At 36.9% G+C, this 13,119-nt stretch overlaps 1 long non-coding RNA gene across 2 annotated transcripts; it reads left to right on the top strand.

The window, feature by feature from the left end:
• The first annotated feature begins 3,312 nt into the window (after positions 1 to 3,312).
• On the top strand, positions 3,313 to 9,687 carry LOC138107408 (uncharacterized). Of its 2 annotated transcripts, none has more exons than XR_011149499.1 (4): positions 3,313 to 3,420; positions 4,037 to 4,160; positions 5,600 to 5,643; positions 9,016 to 9,687. It is a non-coding gene; the product is annotated as an uncharacterized lncRNA (long non-coding RNA). The 2 variants fall into 2 exon arrangements; XR_011149498.1 differs by having other exon boundaries at positions 3,919 to 4,160.
• The last annotated feature ends 3,432 nt before the right edge of the window (positions 9,688 to 13,119 follow it).

The following is a 13,119-nucleotide window of genomic DNA, read 5'->3' as shown; positions in this document are numbered from 1 at the left end:
AATCTGTTGTTCACACATTTCTGTTGTACTTCACACTGGCATACGGCTTGGCAGCCACTCAGCTGTTGCTGGAGTTGTTCTTGTGTGGTTTTGGCTATCATACCTACCTCCCAAGATGCCTTTTAAATTGATTTCATTTTATTATTGAAAATTAATTTGAACATTATAGGCACAATCTTTACAACCATTTGCTCACATTTGCCAAAATGCTTTCATGGCCCAAAGTAGGGCGTCATAATTATGTTCCATCTTCTGTTTTTACGATTTGCCTTTTTCCTCTGATTCCAGTCCTTATGCAAATAGCATAAAAGGATGCTAACATGTATAAATAAACTGCTGTTTATATTTTTATATATGTATGTATGTTATAATTTATTAAAACTTCTATGTATATATGCCCCAGTTGCACAGAAAGTTGTCACTTTTAGACAGTATTGTAGGATTCAAGAAACATGGATTCAGTTTCTAACTCTATCATCAAGTTTCTATACAATCTTTTAATTTTGTTCCCTGATTCAGTTTTCTGGCTGTAAGGGGCAGATCACATTATCCACTTTGCTTGTGTAGCTTGGTCATTTTCTTGGCTTTTGGGGGGAACAATCAGCTGATGTACACATGAAGTGTATATCACAGTGGGTTATGCTTTTATTTCAATTCAACTAATCTCTGTGCAGTCACTGAACTGAGGAGCAAAGGAGCAGGATAGAGTTTACAGGTGTGTCCAGTGGAAACACATGTATCATATTTGGCTTTTTGAAACCAGAAAATGTTGTTGTTTTGCCTTCTGACTGTTTCTTGCTGGAAGCTTTCAAAAAAAAAGTGTGTGATTTACATAAGTATTGAATTATTTATAATTAAATTGAAACATTAGTTTGATGATGCATAACCTTTTTCTTTATTTTGAATTGAAATTAATCATTAATTGACAGATAATGTAATACATTATTTATCCCCAACCTTCGTTGATGCAGCCTGGCTAAATTATATGAGCAAATACAGATGAATAAACAACCTTTTTCAAAGGGAAATGGGAAACCCATGGTCTTTGAACTTTAATATCTGCAGCTTTTGGAGTCTTCACTGTAAAGAAGGAATTAGAGCTCAAAGGAACAAAAGTTCCTTTGTTTATTCAGCCCAAACTGCTACTTTAAACACCTGTGCAGAATATTTAAAACTTACTGTAGTCTTTAAAACCCATTTACAGTGGAATCCTGTTCTTGTCAATGTCAAAAAACTGCATGAAACTTGACCTAAAACCTCAGCAGTTTCTCAGAGCAGACTATTTGCTCTCAGACCCTGAGATCAGCTCAGCTGGACAGAGCAGGGTGTTAATAATGCCAAGGTCGTGAGCTCAATCCCTGTACGGGCCCTTCACTTAAGTGTTGGACTTGGGGCCCCTTGTGAGTCCCTTCTAACTCAGAATATGTTGTGATACCACATGTAGGGCTTTGTGTGATAGGGGTCTTCAGCCCTCAGATGGCAAATCAGCCAACCAAACTGGTTGAAATAAGACTTTTTTGGGTATGTGTCATATTGGAAGTAGAAGGGCTAAGGGGATGAGGCTTTCAGTTTGAGAAGCTGATTTTTATATCTCTGTGCTTGGACTTGAATTTTATTTTATAAGCTCCTGTGAGTGCACTGGCTTTAGAGTGCCTGTCTTCCTACTTTCATAAGAAGGGTCTGGTTTAACTCAGGCAACTTACTCCAGGAGAAGATCAGTGGTTAAAGTACTCCACCTCAGCCTACCATTCCTGCCTGACAGAAATTAAAGCCTAGCAAATACACTAGAAACCAGCCCAGCTCTCTTTGGCAACAAATCTTCAGGAGAGCTTTAAAATTGCATTCATTTTGTGTTTCTCACACTGTGTAAGGGAGACTATAAATGAAACCTGCTGGGCTACCCTTCTCTACTGAGCATCTAATGAAATCCTTCAACATTAATGATAATACAGAGGACTCCAGAGGTATTACCTCCAAAGATAGATTTCAAGTGGCTCACCTTCTTGACTTTCACATAAGCAGGGAGTCTGATCCTCATCCATGCCTGACTTGAAAGCCCAAGGCTTTAAAGCTGTCCCTTGCTCTAAGTTGTACTTGCTGTTCTATCACCAGCAGAGAGAAACATCAAACCCTTGCACCTGGGTTGTCTTCATCTCCTGACCTCTGAGGTTTCTACCGCTGTCTAAAAATATTTCCAAAGTTGGCATGTTGAACTCCCTTCCCAACTTCTACTCTGGTACAAAGTTTACTGGAAGAGCTTGCATCTGAGAATGCATCTGTGAGCATCAGAGTGATGCACAGCTGTATGACCTGAACCCTGACTTCACAGCATCATCGGGGTCACAGCTGTGTCACAGGTAGGGCTGGGATTAGAGTAAAGCCCCACTAAAGCACATCCACACTTTAACTGCTGTGTCCAGAAAGCTCTGCCAACCCCCTGTTCCTCATGATGCAATGGAAATGCAAACTTGCTACTTTCTTCTACTTTCTCTTCCCACAATAGCAAGGCAGAATCACTATTTCTGGGATGTCCATCTAGCATTAGGCACAGATAATTTTTTCCTAACAGACAGCTTAAAAAGTAGCTTTAAGCACACAGGTATGAAGGTAAAAGGCATTGTTAAACACTTCATTATACCCTTGTAATATGTTATTTTGAATCTTTATTACCATCTAGGATGTATTTTATTTATATCTAGAAATCTCTGCCAAGACCATGGGTTAGAAACCACCTGCTTTTTGGAAGGAGTCTGGTCCCTGGCCATCTGGACAATTTGCCACATAGCAAGATTAAAGGCATCTGGGAATGGAACAGAAATGAAAAGTAATTCCTCACGACTGATTCCCTTTGGTGGCACAACAGGCATCAATGCAGTGACTTTCAAGTGCTAAAATAAAGGCCCAAGTGTGGGGCACATTTAAGCCAGGCATATGATGAGTGAGGGGGGATTGTGAGTCCTGATTTATTCACGAATGACATTTAGATAATACACTGGACCTTCTCCCACCTGCAGTATTTGTTGAAGAGTGGTTTATCAGCTGGCAGTTCATTTAAGGAGGAAGACAACCTCATGAGAAGTTAATGATATTACCGTATTTTACATCAATTCAGTGTGCTGCACAAAACCACCAAACCCATGGATACTAAAAAAACCAGTAGTGGTAGCACTGCAGCTCTTCTACACCTCAATCCCACAGGACATTGCTGGAAATTTTCTTCACAAACATAACAAAATGTGAGTGTTATTGAGAGCACCTAAGCTCACAAGCATCTGTGGCCAATTTGGGTGTTTAACACAGGCAACACAACACCCCAAGCAGACCTGCTGCTACTCAACTTCCTATGTGGAGTGGAAAAAGCTGATTTTCTGAGTCAGGAGTCTGAAAACATGAGGTCAGAGCAAAGGAAAGCATGGAAAGGTGAGCAAGAACATATGAAAATATCTAGAAAATTGAAAGTATTTTTAAAGAAGATTAAATAAAAGAAAAATATCATAAAGAAAAATTTATTTAATATACAGAAAATTTAAAAAAGCAAAGTGATTTTTTTGTAATAGTATGTCTAGAGATTTTCTCTGTGAGACACAACTAGGAGCTAATATTATGCTGAACAAATATCAGCATCAGCTTAACTCCAGTATTAGATCTGTCATAATGTCTCAAGAAGAAAAAGGAATTCTTTTGGCTTTTAGATGGTTGAGTATTTTGGTGTTTAAGAAATAAAGTCCAGTCTGCTCCTTAGCTTTTCCTGCCAAATGGTCATAAAGACTTCACATTTTAAGCCATATTATATATTCACTTCTTCTACCATATTAATGATATTAATTATATTATTATTATTGTACATTAATTATATCATTACCTTATCTTTTAAAAAATGTTATTATTCTATTACTCTTTTTTTCTTTCTGTGTTTAGGATAAAAGCTCTTCCCCCCAACCCCCTGATCTTATCTTTTACATAGGTGCATATGCTATATTTCGTATAAAACCAAGCATATGACTGTTCTCTCACTGAAAGCTGAATTGTCATGCAGTGTGTCCTGAGTGTGAGATTGAGGAAGACAAGCCGAAAAATACAGGAAGAATATGTGAGCATGATATGAAGCACCAATAGACTGTACCAGAGCTTGCTTTAAAGGTTGAATTCCTATTTCTCAGGTAACATTGGTATTTAAAATAGCCAAAACCACAATATTTTTTGACTTTGAAAAAATACCTTCTTTTTAAGAATTTTAACATGTAATAGAAATTCTAGAAAGTTCTGATTTTGAAAATAATCTGTTTCATTACTGTATGAATAGAGGGGGTATTACTGAGAAAGTATTTGTTTCCAGACAGGAAATTATAATGTTAACCTTGGGTTATTTTTTCAAATGTACAAACCCACACTCTAAGTCTGCTTCATTCCCACATTATCTGCAAGTAGGACTGACAAATATCAGCCCAAGATAATTAATTTTGGTTAGATATTTAACTTCTAAGGATCTAGAATTAGAAGAATTGAGTCCTTTACAAAGTGTTTTGATGCTGTGAGATGAATCAGGAATGTTGAAATACGTCCATTGAAAACATCAGGAAATTTACTATAGGTCTAAAAAATCTTTTATCTTTGTTAAACACATTTTCAATCTAAAATTCTTCTACTGACCTTTAACTAATATTGGTCTCTTTTAAAACCAATAACCACTGAACACCTTCAGTTGATACTGTGTAGAAGCATTCTTTTTCTTCTTATATTTTGATTATGCAGTTAGGTACTTAAGGAAATTTCTCTCCAGCCATTCATTTAAGAATGAAGCCTTGATCAATACTGGCCTTATAAAATTTTGCCTTTCATTTTGAAACATTGTAATAAATGAATTCAAAGTGAGGTCGAATAATTTACCAACAGTGAAATCAAGTAAGTACAATTCTAGTCCCTGAAAATAACCCTTACAGGGTTTTTTGCATTTTAAAATTAATTTCTTATTTTAGAAGTGTCCATCTCCACTCTTCCCTTTTTCTGGGGTGAAAAACCACATATCAAGAGAAGTTTGTTTCAGTGTTATAAATGACCTTGAGCACATAGGAAGTTCTATGAATGGAACATTACAAAATATGAAATTATCGTGAGGGTTTTTTCCTTGATTGTTTTTGTTAGTTTGGGGTTTTTTTAAGTAAAAACTTACAGGTAAGAGTGATCTACACTTTAGGGCCTATCATGGTCCTCAAGTCCATTCCAGTCCAACCTTCATGGTGGAGGAATACTGAGTATATTTTCACTGAATATTTATCAAAACTCTACTTAAAAATTACCCATGATAACATTCTATAACCTGACTCAATAATCTGTTCTACACCTCAATTATGTTTATCATTGTCGTAAATAGAGAGTGGAATTCAGACTTTCCTGTTGAATAAAGGGAAAGAACATTTGTTCATGGTAAAAATCTACTTGTACTTGGGGACTGAGATCTTATTGGATAAGATGGGTATTGGATAAATAGAAAAAATCTTTTATTCAATTCAGAACTGTCTGAGTCCATAACAAAATACAGTGCAGACCTATTAATATAATAAAATACAGTGCAGCTCCATTGACTTGAAATTTTTTTTAGGAGGCTGATAAGTGGAAGACTCACTGCTGAGAAACACCATGAAGGTAAAAAAGTATGATGCTTTATATAATTTTTCAGCAGAAAATTAATGCAAGCTCAATTTTACAGATATATTAGAACTGAGATGAAATGAAAATAAACAAAAAACCCTGCCTGTATTGGAAATCTCTTTTCTAAAACTTCATTTGCATTGAAATGACCAGGAAAATTTTTATTAAAAATCAATTTTTTAAAAAAAATTCAATCAGCTCTAACCATCTATTTTCTTACTGGAAATTCTGTGTGCAACCTGCACTTATCTGTATTTAAATATGATGATTCAAATCACTTAACTCTTTAAACCATCAGAAATTCTGTATCATTATTTACTTCTGCAAAAACAAATAAAGCTGTAGGCTGAGCTCTCTGCATCATCTCCTTCACTTGGTTTTCTCTGCCCAGGGAGGCAAGCTACATGAGCAGTTTGCCCTCATGAAAAAGGGGATGGATTTTTCCAGCTTGTTAGAGGCTGTCCTCCCAGCACGATTGCTCACGCTGCACGGCTGACACCACATTCTCAGCACTCACAACAATCATAGATGGTGTTTAAAAAATCATATATTTAACAACAATATCTGTGTTTTCTTGTTTTTGAGTTGAGATCATTCATTTGCTTTGCCTGTACAAGACTTCTTGATTAACACTCAGTGCTCTGCTACTTAAAGCCAATTTTGGAAATGAACACTCAGATGTTGCCTGAGATCTCCTGATAGGGATCCAGGAGCTGGTGCTGTGAGAAACCCAGCACGCACAGTGACATGCACAGGAGTCTTGGAAATGGTAACACTATGTGCAATGTGTTTTCCAGGGTTTTCCAATCTGATTTGTGGGTAGAATATTCTGGTCTAACACTTCTCAGCTTGTTCCCTGATAGACAGCCTACTATTTCCTTCCATCCTAATTATAGCCCCACACATCACCTCGAGTAATCTCCCCAGTAAGCAACAACTTACGTTTTACATCTCCCCTTTTAACTTCAGAGTCCATTCAGCTCTCTGCCTGGAGTGACTAAGATATCTAAGTCTCCCACAGGTTCCATATTTTGAGTGGAAAATAAATTATCAGTATAAAACCTCAAGGCAGCCTTGAATATCTTCTCCATCACTGGTGCTTTTTGGCTTTACCACTCTGCTCACTCCCACTGAACCCTCTCTGTTCCCAGGGAATCTTAGAGAAAAGAGTGGTTGTAGCACCCATGCCTATTAAAGAATGAAAAAGGTACAATATGGATAATTTGCATGAATGCATGGCACCGCCGTTCCAGAGAAAGCCTTTTGCTGTCCTCCTATGTGATGGAGCTCTGTAGTGTTGATCAGAATTAGAACATGACAGAGCCAGGAGGAAAGAGTTCATTATTATTCTTCTTTGAGAATTTTTACTACTATCCATTTAAGCATCTTGAATATTTATTTATTTTTTAAAATCTGGCATTGGCAGACTTTAGAGAGCATCTGGCAATACTTTATATCTCTTCAGAGAAAAATTCTTGCTTGAGACTTGGGATTTTTTGCTTGAGATTTTAAAAAAAATATCTTCTATTTGTCAGAGAAGAAATGCATTTTTAAGGAGAAAGGTTATGTAGATTATCCCGTGGCTATAAACCTGAGACTTCTGCTGAATCTCCTGAAATAAGGAGTTTGGCTAGAGGGGAATTTATGTGAATCCCTGTGTACAGGAAGCACGCAAATCTCACAGAATACAGCCCAAGCCATTAGCCTCCATTCATTGTCTTCTAGGAAATAAAAATCTCAGGAATTTGGTCTTAGTTTATGGGAGTAAGTAAGATATCTACTTCTTCCTCCCTACAATTACTGGCCACGTCTTTATCCCTGCAACTCTTTTCTTATCTACCTGAAAACTTTTTATGCCTACTTGAGAAAGAGGTGGCATCTCTCTGTCTCCATTCTGGCACTGGAACAACCCTAGATCCAAAACTACCCCTCCAATATAATTTGGGAACTCCTGAAAAGCTTAAAAAATTGACTTACAACAGTTCCACTCCCACAGGCCCATCCCCACCTGACACAGAGGGGCCAGGCTGATTCCTTCAAGCACAGCCCATGCCAGCATGGTGGCTGTTCAAGCAGTGAGTAGGGATTGGCCAGGACTGCAGGGTGAGCACTTTGCACACATTTCAAAATATTGAAATTCCTTGGCAAGACATCCTAGCCGTGCCTTGGTCTAGTTAAATGTCTTTGTGAATGCTTGCTTCTTGTACTTTATTTACAGGAAATATATTTCCTGCAGTACAACATACATTATCTACAATACTACAGTGCAGATAAATGAGCTGGTAGTTCTCCAGCTTTCTAGAGGTTGAAAAAGAAATATAGAAAATAATTTCCTTCTAATACAGATAAAGGAGCTACAGGAAAACAGTAAAATATTTTGAGATTCTTTCCTTGTTTTGCTATGGATATTCCTAGAACCTATTAGCTGCCCTCTATCTTAATTTCTTTCAGTGTTTCTGGGGAAATAGTACCTTTTATGGAGTTTATTTGTAAAATCCCCAGATGAAATTAAAAGTAAATGTATCTTGGCCCCTCCAGTGTTTAATTGCCGCTATTTTAAAGTTTCTCTTTTATTTGTTATACAAGGGAAATAAAAGACACTTCTGTTACACCTGCATTAGATAAAGAGATTAAGGATTAGTGAAAGGAAGACTTAAACCAATAACACTCTTTTTATGCCACTTCACTGCATCATCTAATTTATTCCTAATTCTTATATGCCTGGTAGAATAATCCTGAAGTACCTCACTTCCTTATGTAGGAAGAGAAAGTCTCTTCAGGGCCAGCTAAACTTAGGCAAGAGAATTTCCTCTATTGCAAAAGAACAACTTCTCTTCATGGACTAGCAGGGTAAAATGACTGTAAGGACTTTGTTAAGGAAATATTTGGCCATGATAAGGGCAGAAGGAATCTCCTGTATTTCCCTGTGCAACTTTCAAAAAGAATTTTCACTGGGAGTGGATTTTCCATATTAAACTGTGGGTAAGCAGAACAAAAGAGAAAGCAAATTATTTCCCAGATGAAAGGAAGAATCCTACCTCAGGACATTATAGGTGAAAAACCACGCAAAAATTGAGTTTCTTATATGGTATTATGAAAAATTTCTTATTACTTAAAAAAAATCCATGTATTTTGTCACGAATACCTTCAATACCTATAAAATGTAAATAACCTTGACCCTAGATATTTTGAAACTGAAGAATCCTTTTAGCCTATAACATAAAGAATACCTTTTCAAAAGAGGCCTTGACACAGGCAAATTGTTAAAGATTGACAATCATAACTTCAAACCACCATTACAAACATTCAAAACACCATTACACTGCTATTTCCTTCTATTTATCATGATTAATCTTCTCTTTCCAGGAATATAGAAACCACCCAATCTGGTGCTAACGAAGAAAGCTGCTGGTATTTTAAATGTCAATAGCATTTCAAGAACTCCTTAAAATTATTGCACGAAAACCTGAAATCTGGACTGCTGGTGGTGCTTTTACAAAATGCATTTGCTGAGGTTAAAGAAGCCTCGATAGGATGAGGCAGCACAGAGCTGTAATAGTACTGAGCATCCAGTTCTGCCGCTTGTTCCTCCTGGCTTGTTGCTTGTGTTGCCTGGCTTTGTGACAGTATTGGATTGTTAGCAGAGGTGATGGGAGCACAGTCTGAGCAGGCTGGTTGCTGCTGCTCCTATTTTTTTGCTGGAGGAGCTGCACATGGCTCTGTGTGACCACATTGATTACATCTCTTTAAGTGGTTTAGTTTTAGATACTGGCTCTTGTCGTCTGCAGTTGAATAAACACCTCTATGGGATGTTCTTTTGTGTATTCATGGCCTGAATATTCAATTTGTTTGTTCATATAGAGCTGACTTGTAATTGCTTTTGTACTTGTGATAAGAGACCTTCCACCATTGTCCTTATGGTTAGTTTTAACGTGTTAAGCAATCCTTTTCCTCAGGTGTCTTCTCAGTCTTTGGAGGGAGAAGTAGAAACTGAAATTCTGTTTCAAATGTAACTAAATTCAAAGAACCAAAATGTATCAAGACAAAAAAAGCTTATGTTCTTGCAAATAAAACTCTAAATATTTCGGAAACTATCTTAAGTGACACCTGTGAACATTTATTGTACAATTGTTATACCTCATTCTTCAAATGACAACCATATTTCATGAAATTTTGAGTATTTATTTAATTTTCCAAGATACATTTCTAGTAACTTTAATAATAGCTGGTGATTTGTTGGTATCATATTTTTGTAGCAAAAATTTTACTTGGTCCCTTACAGATACATGGAGCTGGAAAATATAAGCACCAAATATTTTGCTTCCAGCTACATGGAAAATGTTCTTAACAGAACTCAGCAGTCATGGTTTCCTGATACGTCTACCTCTCTGACCCTCATTCTTCCTGAGGACCTCATGTTTAATCAGTTCTGGAAAGCCTCTGTACTCATTTCAGAAAAACCCCTAACTATTTAATTGTCAACTCATATTATTCAATTCAGACTTTTCTAGAGAAAATTATTTCCCAAATGAAATACAGGTGCATTAATCCAAAACCACTTCTTGAAGAATAATGTTTCCCTGAGGAAGCTGATATGCAAGTAAAGCTCCAAAAATCAATATGAGATGGTTTGCTTGGAATTTAAATTACCTTTATTAATTATGGATATTATTTATTATAAATATATTAAACATAAGTATAATAATAGATTAATTCCTCACAATTATTCCCCATGAGATTCCTTCATATCATATCTATGAGAAGCTTTTTATTTTTATATCTTTGAAAAACAGAGCAGTGAATGTCTCCTATTTTTTTATTACTATATTCTTGTATTTGTAGCTATCTTCCTTTCCGTGTATGATACTTTTCTGAAGGAACTTTAGAGGGAGGGAAAATAGCAGAAAGGGAAGGATGGCAGTTAACCATGTGGCAACTTAGTGGTGAGGGCAGTTGCTTGGAGATGTATGCAAATCTTATTTCTTTAAGGAGAGATTGAGTACAAACCTCCCTTTATATCTCAGTTGTCAACTGCATCGTCCCAATACTATACGTGAAGAACAGGTATGTTCTATGGACTTGTTGAAAAAAAAATTAATCTGCAATATCATTCTTGGAAATCCTCATGTGTTGTGAATTGAGTTTATTTCATGTATCACACTGCTGTCTTCATATTGCTTCAGTTTTTTATCTTTGGGTGTATTAGTCGTAGACATGAGCAGGACTGAAACAATGCTGAGGAGAATTTCAAGTTCAGCTGGGTTGTACCTGGTGAATTTAAGTTCTCTCTAAATTATTCAAAAACCGAGCAAATGTTTTCTGGATCATGACTGTGGACAGAAGTAACCAAACTTTGTCTTACACTCTTGTTTGACAGCTGAACATTCTTTCCCCTCCACGTCCAACCAAATCCCTAAATTTAGATGATATTAAGGTGGAAGATGAAGCTGCCTGTATGGTCCAGAGAGGCCTCCAGAAGGTACATCAGGCTGCCGAAATTTGACAGTAGTTAGGTCTCTAATTTGGGCGTCCTAATTCCTGTGTGGCAGCACACACTTCTCTCTGCTGACTGTAGAGGGAACCTGGGCACCAAAGGTAGGTGCTTGCAGAGGTGGTGTCAGTGTTCTCCATTGTCTGAGAGCTTTCCATATAGGAATGGCAATTAAAACCTATGGTGTGTGTTCATCTCCTGGGTTATGCTAAAGTATGCAGCAATAAGACCTTCCCTGTACCTTTTCCTTTCAATTTACTTTGGAAGTAGAATTTGCATTGCACACGAGCCTTGCTCACATGTGGGCTCATCATTTCTAACATTTAACAAGTAGCATTCATCTTTCAAGTTAATTATTAGGTTTATGTTTTAATACTCTTTGTATACCTTCTCTGTCTGAAAGGTTGCTTGGAAAGTTTAGCCCTTTCTCTAAGTAGTACCAGAAAACATATTTTTTTCTTAATTCATATTTCCAATACATGTATACAGACTAAAACTGTGCAAAACTAAAAAAGAAAAATTAAAAAAAAATCATAACATTGACAAAGATAGGCCTGATATTCTTTATTTAGTGTTACAGCTACAAAACCTTTCCATTATACGTATATGTCATTAATAGAACTATGGTAAAGAAGCAGAGAAACAGTAATTTTTCCCTTTACCACTGAATAGGGAATTTATTTACTGGCTGCATGAGAATATGGATTTGCCAGGATTTTTCTATATTTTTTTTTCATTTACACATATGCCTTCCTATCTTGCACTTTTCTTTACGTACACAATGCTTCATAGAAATGGGTAAATCTGAGTTTCATTTCTCCAGACTTTGTTAGATTCATGCCTTTAGGACAGCTCTTCCCAGCTTCTTTTCTTTGGCTCCAGCAGTATTTTCCAAGTCAAAGTTAGCTTGCTTTGCTCATTCCTTGAGCCAGCCAGAGCCTGTGAAACATCAGTAGTGTTCCACTGAGCTGGAGTTAACAAACCCCACGTTTCAGCGGGATTTATTTGGTGTGAGGAGTTTTACTCCCCACTAATGCAGCCACAATCTTTCAGGAGTCAGCAGGAGGGAACCAGAAAAAGGATAAGCCTGTGAACCTTAAGACACTTTTGCTGAATCTTGTGCAGCAACACGTGAGCTGAAGTAGTGTCTTTGCCCTGTGATCAGCTGCATGAAGAGAGACAAAAAGCCATCCAGACACAGTCCTGAGCAACTGGCTGAAGGTGGCCCTGCTTGAATGGAGAGGTTGGATGCAATGACCTTCAAAAGTCCCTTCCAACCTCAACCATTCTGCGATTCTGTGAATTTTATGCCACTGCATTCACATATTTCATAGCATGAAAATATGTTTTCTTGATTGGCCAAGCGTAACAGCAACCAAAAAGGTGGCTTAATTATTTTCTAGGGAAATTATTTATGCCTAATGCCTATATCTTGACCTTTGCTTTGAGCTACAGAAAGTAGCTCAAAGTTTTTTTGCCTGAGGCAAAAGGAAATTTACATTTAGCATCAGGAATAACAGCCTCAAATAAAATGGAGAAATAAGTTTTAATAATATTTCAAATAATTAAGATCATGCACTTGTTTGTCTTTGCTGTTATTAGTTCTTTCATAATTGCTAAAGAGCCATCTGAGAAACCTCCAGGTTCCCAGTTATCTCTAGATAACTGATGGAACATAAAATGATTTGAATAAAAACTGTCATAATCAATTACTTGGACATGGCTAATGTACAATGTAACACAACAGAAAAACATTTGAAGGCTCTGCCAGATATTTATCTAAAAGAGACACTTTACACTAAACTTCTTGGAGAGACGAGAATTTGGCCTTCCACTCATACAATCTTGCCAATCTTCTTGTTTCAAAGCACAGTTCTAAATGTACCTGGATGTAACACCTTTGATGTGTAGAGCAAAAGGCTCTCCCAGCTACCAAAAAGATGCAAGGATTTTTTGAATTTTAGGTGGCCACACACAAT

This window comes from Aphelocoma coerulescens, chromosome 3 (genome assembly GCF_041296385.1).
Source record: "Aphelocoma coerulescens isolate FSJ_1873_10779 chromosome 3, UR_Acoe_1.0, whole genome shotgun sequence".
NCBI lineage: Eukaryota > Metazoa > Chordata > Aves > Passeriformes > Corvidae > Aphelocoma > Aphelocoma coerulescens.
Note: the sequence above shows the minus strand (reverse complement) of the source record. Positions and strands in the feature narration are given on the sequence as shown.